We start from the raw sequence: 11,849 nt of genomic DNA on the forward strand, positions 1-11,849 counted from the left end.
CTAGCTTAGGTTCATCTCTGGCTAGCTCTTTCAACTTAAATTAACCTATTTCTCTTTATCTGCCTTTTGCCTTGGGTTTTGTACCTTTCATTCTTTCTGTATATCTTTCCTGCTGTCTACATGCCTGGCTGGTGGCTGCCTGGCTGCTGGCCCTGGGTGTGTCCCTCTCTTTCTCCCTCATTCTCTCATTTCTTCCTCCCTCTCTTTCTCCTCAAGCATAGATTTCTGCTCCTGTTTATTCTCTCTGCCCACCAGCCCAGTGTATCCATCTCAGCCTAGCTATTGGCCGTTCAGCTTTTTATTAGACTACTCAGGTGCCTTAGGCAGGCAAAGTGAAACAGCAACACATCTCTTCATAATTAAACAGATACCGGATAAACAAAGGTAACACATCCTTACATCATTAAACAAATGCAGCAGAAACAAAATATAACACCTTCACATAAGATAATATTCCGCATCATAAACAAAGGTAACAAATCTTTGTCCAATTAAGATAATATTCCACAGCACTTTTCATTCAGTCTTACTTGATTTCCCAGGACATGTGGGGAATACAGAGATAATATAACAAAATACTACATAACCTATCTTGCTGACTCTTCCCTTGCTGTGAGGCACCATGTGTGTGGTTAAGCGGGGTTGCTTGTGGTGGACATGCAGAAAGAGAGCGCTAGAGGAGAGTCAGAAGCCATGGTTACCTTTCTAGAGCTTTTTGGGAGACAAAGGGTGAGGGTGAGAGAGAGAGAGAAAAAAAGAGAGAAGAGAGAAGAAAAGGACTGCTTGGAGGGTGGGGTATGGAAGGAGGGGGGCGGAAAGAGAGAGCACACAGAGGGCTGCCCACTTTTTTGGCTGGGACGCCGCTGCAGGCTGGTGATGTAATTAGGGACATACTCCTTACACTATGACCAAGGCAACTCTTTTTGGTTTTTTGTTTGTTTTTCTACACAGGGTTTCTCTATGTAACAGTCCTGGCTGTCCTAGGAACTCACTCTGTAGACCAGGCAGGACTCAAACTCACAGATCTGACTGCCTCTGCATCTCAAGTGCTGGTATTAAAAGCATGCAACACTGTGGTGGTATTGTGTTCCCCAAAATATTGTGCACCCTAATAAGCTTATCTGGGGTGAGAGAACGAACACCCACTAGATACAGAGGCTAGAAAATGGTGGCACTCACGCCCTTAATCCTAGCATTCCAGAGGCAGAAATCCCTCAGGATCTCTGTGAGTTAAAGGCCACATTGGAAATAGCTAGGTATGGTGACCACGCTTTTAATACCAGAAAGTGAGCCTTTAATCCCAGGGAGTGATGGTAGAAAGCAGAAAGATATATAAGGCGTGAGGACCAGAAACTAGAAGCATTTGGCTAGTTAAGCTTTCAGGCTTTGGAGCAGCAGTTCAGCTGAGATTCAATTGAATAAAGACTCAGAGTCTTCCAGTCTGAGGAAACAGGATCAGCTGAGGAACTGGTGAGGAAGCTGTGGATTGTTTTGCTTCTCTGAACTTCCACTGCTCACCCCAATTACTGGCATCAGGTTTGATTTTATTAATAAAAACTTTTAAGATTCATGTTACAGAACACTACCATTGATTTAAACATTTTAACAAATTAAACTCAAAAGACTTCAGTCCAGCAAACATGGAGAGTCACAAATCTGTCTGATCACAGCCCAGACCAACTCAATTGGGAGGAAATGGGGCCAAGCACCATCTTGTGTTTGGGGACTGAGAGAAGGTGAAAGACCTGGATGACAACAACTGACTTCAATGGTTACAGTCAGTTGGTGACACACGTGGATGGACTCAGCTGTCTCTGCTTGGGGTCATGGAATGCTTCCTCTGTTCCCTAGCTGCATGGGGCCTACCTGCCTAGGTCACAGACACCATCTCCTTCTATACACATGCAAACCTAATTAAAGAGTCTTTCTAAGGAAAGGGTGTAACAGTGCACATTTAACCATGGAGAGGTGGGGATCCCACTGGGAACTGTGCCTGATGGAGGATGGGCTTCCTTAGCAGGGAGTTGGACTAACCTTGAGTAGAAAACAACCATGTGTCTATTACATCACTATTATTACAAAGTAGAATTTGAGCTACAGATACAGCAAAAGTCCAATTAAAGTCTAACAATTTATGTTACAGACTAAATTGCATGAGAAACAAAAATCACATGAGAAAATGTCATCATGAATGAAAAACTGATGAACACATCACTGAATAACTAGTACACACAGTGACACCATCTGACTTCAAACTTTGAATGAAATTGTAATAAAGACTGCACTGAACTGGGTGGTGGCGGCGGCACACACCTTTAAAAGAAGCACTTGGTTGTTTCAGGTCAGCCTGGTCTACAGAGTGAGTTCCAGGACAGCCAGGGCTACACAGAGAAACTCTATCTGGGTGTGTGTGGGTGGGGTGGGGTGGGGAATACAGACCTGTACTGTCTGGGAAAGAATAAAGAGATCAACAGAACTTGAGAGCAAACTTAGAAATAAAAACACAATAACTATAGAGTCAACTTTATCACATGAGATCAGGAATCACAGGAAGTCTGGCCTTAATGACACAAGTAAATAAATCACCCTGGCATCTACAAGCAAATGTGTTAATGATACAGACATTATGCCCTGCACAGAATTAACTGCAGACAGATCCTACACCTGAATGTTCAGTGCCAAGTGCAGAACTTTTAGAAGACACTAGAGTGACCAGGGCTCTGTGAGTTTGCAAATCTGACTCCCCTGGCCACAGTTTTTACTGAAAGAAATGAAAAAATTATCACCATGCCTTGCATGGTGACTAGGATATTTCCGCACAAAGGCTCACACTTCCCCATGCTCTGTGAAGGCACAAACCCCAGCAATAAATCCCTCAGGTCCTGCTTCTGCCTGGGAGTTGCAGAGACCTCAGGGGACCAAAGGGATTCACTCCAGACACTATGTCCTGACGCCATGCCCAAAGTCCCGGAGGGACCCCACACTGGCTCCCCCCCCCCCACGGCTTCTCCCCACATGGGAAGGTGGCTCCTCACTCACCAAGGCAGATTTCGGCACTCACCTGCTCTTCTCAGGACTCCCAGCAGCCAGTCACAGCCCATCACACAGAACAGTAGATCCACCTTTAACCACTGAGCCACAGACCATGCTGCAGGGCAGATAGGAAGTGCCCTCCCCATTCTGACTGGCCAATCATCTGGAGGTCCTGACTGAGGCCTGAGTGATCTAAACAGCTCCCTTAGGGACAGTGTTGTGAAGTGAGGGAGCCCAATGATTGGTAGCCCTGGCTTTCACCCCAGGCACAGAACTGCCCCAGACCTGAGAGACTGTCATTGTGGCAGAACTTGGGACTGGACTGCAAAGTCTTCCCTGAACTATTCCTGCACTCAGTAGGACTCTATTCTGGGGAACTAGATTTTGCTTTGAAACTGAGAAAGGAAAGAGGAGAACTGCCACTTTCTGGGCTAGCAATACCTCAGGCGTGCTGTAGAAAACATGCTATGATTTTCATTTATGTAAAAAGAAAGTTTGCTTAAAAAAAAAAACTATACACTAATATGCACTCTCTTAAAATGTTATTCTGTAGAAAATGCCCATCATTGTAAATGCAGGGTTTAGAGAAGTAAACCCTACAAGATCAGAGTGAGCTTTTTACTTTTATCTATATTTACTAGAGAGCCTCATTACTGTACTGACTAAATTTTATATATATATATATATATAATTGCACATTTGACATAGGAGTCTACTGTGGTGATATTGGGTCCCCCAATATATTGTGCACCCTAATAAACTTATCTTGAGTCAGAAAATACAATAGCCACTAGACAGACATAGAGGCCAGAAAATGATAGCACACACCCCTTTAATCCTAGCATTCCAGAGGCAGAGATCCATCCAGATCTCTGTGAGTTCAAAGCCACAACAGAAAGAGCCAGGCATGGTGACACAGGCCTTTAATCCCAGGAAGTGATGGCAGGAAGCAGAAAGGTGTATAAGGCATGAGGACCAGGAACTAAGGTCCTTTTAAGCTTTTAGCTTTCAGCAGCAGTTCAGCTGAGATCCATTCGTGAGGACTCAGAAGCTTTCAGTCTGAGGAAACAAGACCAGCTAAGGAATTGGCAAGGTGAGGTTGGATGTGGCTTGTTCCGTGTCTCTGATCTTTCAGTGTTCACCCCAACACTTAGCTCTGTATTTGTGTTTACTAATAAGACCTTTTAAGATTCATGTTACAGAATACAGAGTTGTTTTCTCTTCTGCATCATTAGTGAAAATAAGTAAAGCAAATTGAATATACTTATTTTTACATCATGCTTCTATTGTTTCATTTTCTTTATCAGGGTCTAACTCTGGAGCCATGACTGGACAGGAACTTGATCTGCAGACTAGACTGGCCTAAAAATCATAAATAAAAGTTTACCTCTGCTGTCGAGTTTAAAGGCCTGCACCACTCTTCCTGACTTCTAGTAATTCCTCACAGTTACTAACAAAATAAACAGAAGAAGGGGTGGCACAAGGTTGTACTATGAACTGAGGACACTGTTGCAGGGAGACCACTGTGAGATGGGGCCAGCATGGGTTGTACATGAGACCCTGTCTCCAAGAGCAAATGGCAAACATGTGGGGCCCCTTAGACCCAAACAATGTGGACCCTTAGTGTCAGTCTTTGTCCGGAGTCCACGTGGGACTATGGCACCCTGGCCTCTGCCCCCAAGTCCACTGTCCACTTTTGGACACCCTGTCTGGAACCTGTGACGGTGCTGAAGCAGCAGCCAGCAGCAGTGGCGATGGCATGAAGAATCCCTGTCCAGCTGCTTTACTGCTGTGCTCCACTGCTCTGTGGAGGAATTTCCTCCTGTGTCCTGCCTGCAGGCCGTCCACTGAGGGTTCTTTAAAGCCACACCAACCTTGACTGGCAGGTTCAGTCTGGCTCACTATATGATATCAGTAAGCTACTTTCCCAGGGCTACTCATTTGTGCCTGACCTTGGAAAAAAGCAGGTGGAGTCACATGCTAATGTCATTATGGAATGTGTGGGATGTTGAGGGCACAGAGGTCCTTATCCTCACAGAGTAGCACTAACAGATTCAGGAAGTTAATCATGTATGGGTCTTTGCTCATTGGAGGAGATACAAATCAATAACTAAATTCCATCCAGAAGACTGAGAGTGGATTTTGTTAATGACCTGGTGACCTGTTTGCTATCTGTGGAGCAGACCTCACCAATGTTCTGCAGAAGGATTATCCCAGAGTCTTCCCCCTAGTCCACTAAGCATTTGAGGGGAGACGTCACATGGACTCTATGGCCTGTGACTTCTGTGCTTTCTTGGTCAGAGATCACACTATACTGTAGGCCTTTTTGCTAAACAACACACACTCATGGTCCCATGTGCTTTGTAAAAGAGTCCCAATGTCATCACACCTTAGCTTTATTTGCACCTGGAATTGGACTGATTGTTGCCTAGAAACCTTTTCCCAATATGCACTGTGTTTTAAATATGGTGACAGTGATCTACCTGGTAATAGTCTCCCTGAAGTCTGATCCAGGTTGACAAAGTCAGTCTGCACTGGGTTTTCACTCTCATCATCAGGGACCCCCACAAGTCATGCCCTATGTGGGGCACAGGACCCTTGGAAAAGGTAAAGAAGAGTTCATCATAAATAGAAATAATGATAGGGGGTCATGACCTTAAAGTGATAGAGTGGGACTAAATATGGGCTCTTCTCAGTTATATGGGACAAAGCATTTTGAACAATTATTGAAATATTTGTTAAGTTCCAGAGGAACAAAATATTCAGAACTACAGGTCTACAAACTTTAGAAGACACAGGAACCAAAGCAAGGACACACCATGAAAAGGGGATCATAAAGGGTCTGGTTCCCTGAAAAGTCCCTTTCCTAAGAGCAGACATTTAAACAAAAGCTGACATTTCACACGGGCTTGGAGAAGATTTCTGCTGGTTATAAAGGGAGCCATTCTCCTTATCTCTGGCAAGAGGAACTAGCTGCCCTTCCATTGACACATGACTGTGGTGTCTATTAACTCCTTATGGTCCATGCTAGCTCCCTCAATCCCTGCTCACAAGCCCCCTTCGTCCCATTCCCATTATCTTCTTTGTGCAGTTGTAGAGTATGAAAGTGTAGCCTTCTTTAATAAAGCAGCAGCTGTTCAAATTCACCCTAGATCCTTTCAGCCTCCTGCCCTCACCAATTCCACACATCCACTTTTGGACCTGAACCTCGACAGAGCTGGACTCTGGCAATAAAGTCCCTGTCAAAGAGTTTTTATAAAGAGGAGAGCGAGAATTTTCTGCTGGACACATCTTGGCCATGAAGACAGAAAGGTTTCTAGACCTTTAGACTTCCAGGCCAGCCTTGGACCTTTTGGACTTATTCTTTCTCAAGATATGACTGAAAATCAGATCTCTTCTCCTGATCCTTTAGTCAATGTTGTAATGAATGTTTAATTTCATGATATATGGACTAATGGAGCAAATTTCATAATTTTGAACTCTATCATTGGGTGTGCTTGAATGAGAAAAAGAATGAAAAGAAAAGGACATGACTGCTCCTAAGTATGGTGGGGGAGAAGGTTTATTGTAGTTGTGTGGAAGTGCATAGTCAGAAGCAGGGAGATCTGGGGGAGTCCAGAGTGGACAAGGCCAGACTGAGCTGGGCCATGTGGAGAGAGTAGGAGGGGAAGGGAAGAGATGGGAAAGAGGTGGGGCAGTCAGGAGGCCAAAGATATAGAAGGGAAGGAGACCAAAATGTCTAAACTACCTATGGAAGAGGCTCTGGGGAAGGACAGCCCAGGCCCTGTGCAGGGGATTTCAGGGTAGGGGTTGGGGGATGCTGGACATACCCTGTAACAGGTAGAGGCTGAAGGATTTGGGAGAAACTGGTGACCAAATCTAGATATGGTGTGATAAATAGTCACCTCAGCCATTTGTCCAAGGCTTGAAACTTAACATCCCAGCCCTTTGTTGATAGAAAATCAGGCAGCAGTTAGAGCAGTCTGCAGCCCTTAATTACTTGGAAATCTGCTGGCAGACATACATATTAGCAACAGAAGATAAAGTTGAGGAGGTTAGGGGGAAATGTGTTTCGTAGGTGTCAATTTGAAACTTTTAGGTCTTTGGTCCTTGTCACTCTGGGAGAGAAGTCCCAAGACCAGAGAAAGGGGAACATTCCACACTCAGGAACAGTCAGGTAGTGGAACAGGCTGTTGGTTGACAGGAGTATGTATCTGGAGTCCATTTAACCTGCGAGAGGTAGATCGAAGTAGATGGCCTGAAGCTTACATGACTTTTTTTTTAAGTTTATAAAAAGAGGTACAAGTTATAGATATGTTAGCATTACTACTGTTTGTAATATGTACTCATATCCACATAGTAGGAAAAGCAGTAGATTCATGCCCCTGTGTCATGGTAAAAGCTTGGGGACCCAAAAATGGTTCTGGGGTAAAAGCATGAACATTCTTTAAGGTGATCTCAGAGAGGACAGAAACTTTCTGTGGAGCAGAAGGGCAATAGCTCACCTGACCTTGATTTTAAATATGGAATAAAGCAGGGCCTCTTCCCTCTATCTGGAAGACTGGATGTATGTAGATTACTCTGGTGTTTTAGCTCAAGAAGAAGCACTGTTAAGTCTGTACTTAGACAACAACCAAATGGAATTTAAAATCTCGAGCTGGTGACTATGACAATAGAAGCCAAGCTTTCCCAGAGCTAGATTAATAGCTCATCAGAACTGCATTGATTAATAAGACTTTGAGCTTTGAAGTCCTAACATAAATGTAGCATGGTGAGAGACAGAAATTTGAAGCATTATTCTTTCTTTTCATATCCCTTAAATCAATATCTTATCACAATTTAAACTTGATGTCCTCACACCTTACATAAACTTGCATTTACACAACTCAAAACTTCTTTTCTAGGACCTTAAAACATTTCAAAGATCCTCAAAGCCTAATCTTTAAATGTTACACCTCTTTCTATCCAAACATTCACAGTGAGACAGAGGTCACTGTAGCACAATTTTCCTTTAAAAAATAGTAAAGAGTTATATTGATGTATGCTTTGTGTTTATCTCCTTTGGAGTCTGATAACAGGGTAAATGGTGACTAGACCCAGTAGTAGCTCCAGGAAAGTGAGGCCTGTGGGCACATTTTTACATAGGAAGAGAACTGAGAAGGCAGCTGAAGCCTGGGGAAAGCAGCTGGGTCATTTTTGCTGATAAAGCTAGCTAGTCAATATGCTCAGAGATCTGAGAAGCAAACATTATAACTGGAAATATAATCTAAATGGTCCATGTATCAATTAAAATGGGAGTGATGCATTACCTAATCAGGTTACCATAGACTGCAGTGTAGTTATGTAGCCACTGTTCCGTGGCTTTGCCTGTGTGCCATTACATGCTGCTCCCTGGACAGCAGGATGTCTCCTCCGCCTCTGCCTTTCTTCTTCCTGTCTCTTTCCTGGATTTCTTGCCTGCCTCTAAGCAGCCTTGCCATAGGCCAAATAGCATTATTTATCAACCAATCAGAGCAACACATATTCACAGCATACAGAAAGATATTCCAGAGCACTGCAGTCATCTCCACAGTTTCAGTGGGGACAGTAGTTTTAGGTCTTCAGCTGTCATACAAGACAACACAGGTGTAGTAAGATCCCACAAATGTATATATGTCAATTTATTAATTGGTGCAATGGGAATACAGACTCACTAATACAAATCAAGGTAGATGCCATGCTGATCCAGCTGCCAATCTCCTCAAGGATGATGGGGACCAACTGCAAGCCATTTTCCACCACCTGACCCAGTCTTGTTGACCCAAGAATATGAATGCCAACTCTCCCTCAGCTCTTAAGGGGTCACATATGCAGACAAAGCCACAGCCTAGGGCTTGTGCCACAAAGCCATGGCTAAATGGAATGAATTCCCACAATACATAGGACTTTGGCTGCCAGACCCAGGTCTGAGATTTTGTTCTGTAGAGGAGCAGCTTGGGGAAGTGACATTATTTTTACTAGGAAAGTATGGCAATGAATCCAAAAATATTCAGTTTGAGCAGAGCCCTGACAGCAGGTAAGGCATAGGGCAGTTTTCCCAGTGGTTAGTTGCTGAGGGATGGTCTTTCTGTATGCTGTGAATATGTATTGCTCTTGTTGGTTGGTAAATAAAGCTATTTTGCCCAAATGTCAGGCAGAATAGGGTTAGGCATTACATTCTAACTAAGTACTGGATGAGAAAGGGTGGCGTCAGGGCAGAACCTGCAAAAATACATCAATGGATAGAAATGGGTTAATTGAAAGGTGAGAGCTAGCTAATAATATGTCTGAGCCATCAGCCAAATGTTTATCATTAATATAAGCCTCTGAGTGTTTTTTGGGAACAGGCAGATGGGAAAGATTTGTCCATTGGCAGCTTTTGTTACCACAATCTAGACAGAGTTGCCCTGTGCTATCTAAATTGTTTGGAAACCTTAATGGTTCCCTCTACGTTGGGGCAATTCTATCTGCAATGGGAGCTTAAACATTTTTTTTTTTTTAATTTTTCAAGACAGGGTTACTCTGTGTAGTTTTGGTGCCTGTCCTAGAACTCACACTGTAGACCAGGCTGACCTCAAGAGCTTAAACATTTTAAATGCCATATTCTGCAGATCTCTGGAGCATTTGAGAACCACCAGTCTATTAGGTATGTCTGAATAGACAGACTTTGCTTGCTTCTAGTCACTTGTTTTAGGAATAACTTTGAAAATATATACATGGGGCTAAATAAGGCTTGTTCTTATAATTAATTATATTAGTACTTAAAATGACTATAAGTATAGTTCTGAGCATATTAAAGAATTTCATCATGTAAAAGATGACTAACCATTAACTTGAACTTCTTAATTATCTCTAAAAGTTTACAATAAGTTAGGAGCTTTCATAAGACTGGGACTTTACATTCCAATTGTATTTTAGGTGACTGACCATTAAGTTGCATTTCTTAATCATCCTTAACAGTTTACAATAAGTGAGTAACTTTCATAAGACTAGGAATACATGTTCCATCCCTGTTAGGTTTTGCCTTAAAAATGATCTTTTTTGCAGCTCTTTTAGTATCAAGATAAAACTTGTATGCCTCAGTGTAGTCCATAGAGAGACTGGCAACTTTAATGATCATTTTATAGTGTACCATGAATGAAAATGGGTGCAGTAGAGAAACCAAAATACACATTTTGAGGGGGTGAAAAGGTATTTTCATGTCTAGTTTCTTGAGTTCTTTACATATTTTGGAGATCAGCCCTCTTTCAGATGTGGACTTGATGAAGATCTTTCCCCATTCTGTAGGCTGCTGTTTTGTCTCACTGACAGTGTCCTTTACCTTACAGAAGCTTTGGAGTTTCAGGAAGTCCCATTTATTAACTGTTGATCTCAGTGTCTGTGCTACCGGTGTTGTATCCAGGTAGTAGCCTCCTGTGCCAATGCATTCAAGGCTACTTCCCACTTTTTCTTCTATCAGGTTAATTGTAACTGGATTTATGTTGAGGTGTTTGATCCACATGGACATGAATTTTCCCAGGAATACACAAGGATGACCTCAGCTAAGACCCTTAGCAATAGTGGAGATGGTGCCTGAACTGGCCATCTACTGTGATCAGATTGGTGACTACCCTAATTGTCATCAGAGAGCCTTTATGCAGTAGCTGATGGAACAGATGCAGAGATACACAGCCAAGCACTAGGATGAGTTCCAGAAATCCTCCTGAAGAAAGGGAGGAGGGATTGTATGAGCCAGGGGGTCAAGGTGATGTTGGAGAAACCTATAGAGACAGCTGGGCTGAGCTGGTAGGAGCTTTTAAACTCTGGACCAACAATTAGGGAGCCTTTATGGGGCCAACCTAGGCCCTCTGCATATGTAGTTTGGTCTCTTTGTAAGGCTCCTAGCAATGAGATTAGGACCTGTCCCTGGTGCTTATCTGACTTTGGGAACCTGTTCCTCATGTTGAATTACCTCAACCAGCCTTGATCCATGGGAAGAGCTAAGACCTGCCTCAACTTGATGTGCTATGCTTTGTTCAAGACCATAGGTGTCTTGTCCCTTTCTGAATGAAGACATAGGAGATGTGGATGGAAAAGGAATAGATTGGAGGTGGGGTGAGGTAATGGGAGGAGAGCTCAGAGGAAAAATTATAGTTAATATGTAAAATAAATTTAAAAAGTTAAATAAAAGTTTTATATATAGAAAGGCAAAATAATGGTTCCATATAAGCATACATTTGTGGAATTATCAAGTTTGATAATTAATACATTCAGCTACTAATAAAAAAATGAGAGAAGACTAATGTGAAAGAAAAAGAAAGTTGCAGAAGGACTGTGAATGTAGAAAGGATCTAGCAGATATAGAATGTAGATATAGCCAGAGGAAACATTTGGAATGAAGTACTTGAGACTGGAGTCTACTTAACCTAAAGTTGGAATGGATAAAACATTAGTTGTTTACAGAGAGGAAAGGAAAGGAGACAAAAAGTGGAAAAAAAAGGCTTAATGTGCTGCTTCACCTCAGTTTCCTTGCTATAAAAATAATCAATCAATCAATTAATTAATTAATTAATAAGATCCTCTTGAAGCATGACAGTAACACTGAACCACTGGCACCTCATCTCAGGAAAACACTGGCAGGAGAAACCTGCATAGGTGGAAAGCCAGGAGCAGCTCTGACTGTTCCTGGAAAAGGGCGGCCCCTGTGACATTTCTCAGTGCTCATGTGTCCTCTGTTCACTATTATATCTTCTTTTAAACTTTCGAAGCAACAGCAAATCTCCCAATTATTTTAGATTAGAATGGATCTTTGTACAAAA

This window comes from Onychomys torridus, chromosome 21 (genome assembly GCF_903995425.1).
Source record: "Onychomys torridus chromosome 21, mOncTor1.1, whole genome shotgun sequence".
Classification (NCBI taxonomy): domain Eukaryota; kingdom Metazoa; phylum Chordata; class Mammalia; order Rodentia; family Cricetidae; genus Onychomys; species Onychomys torridus.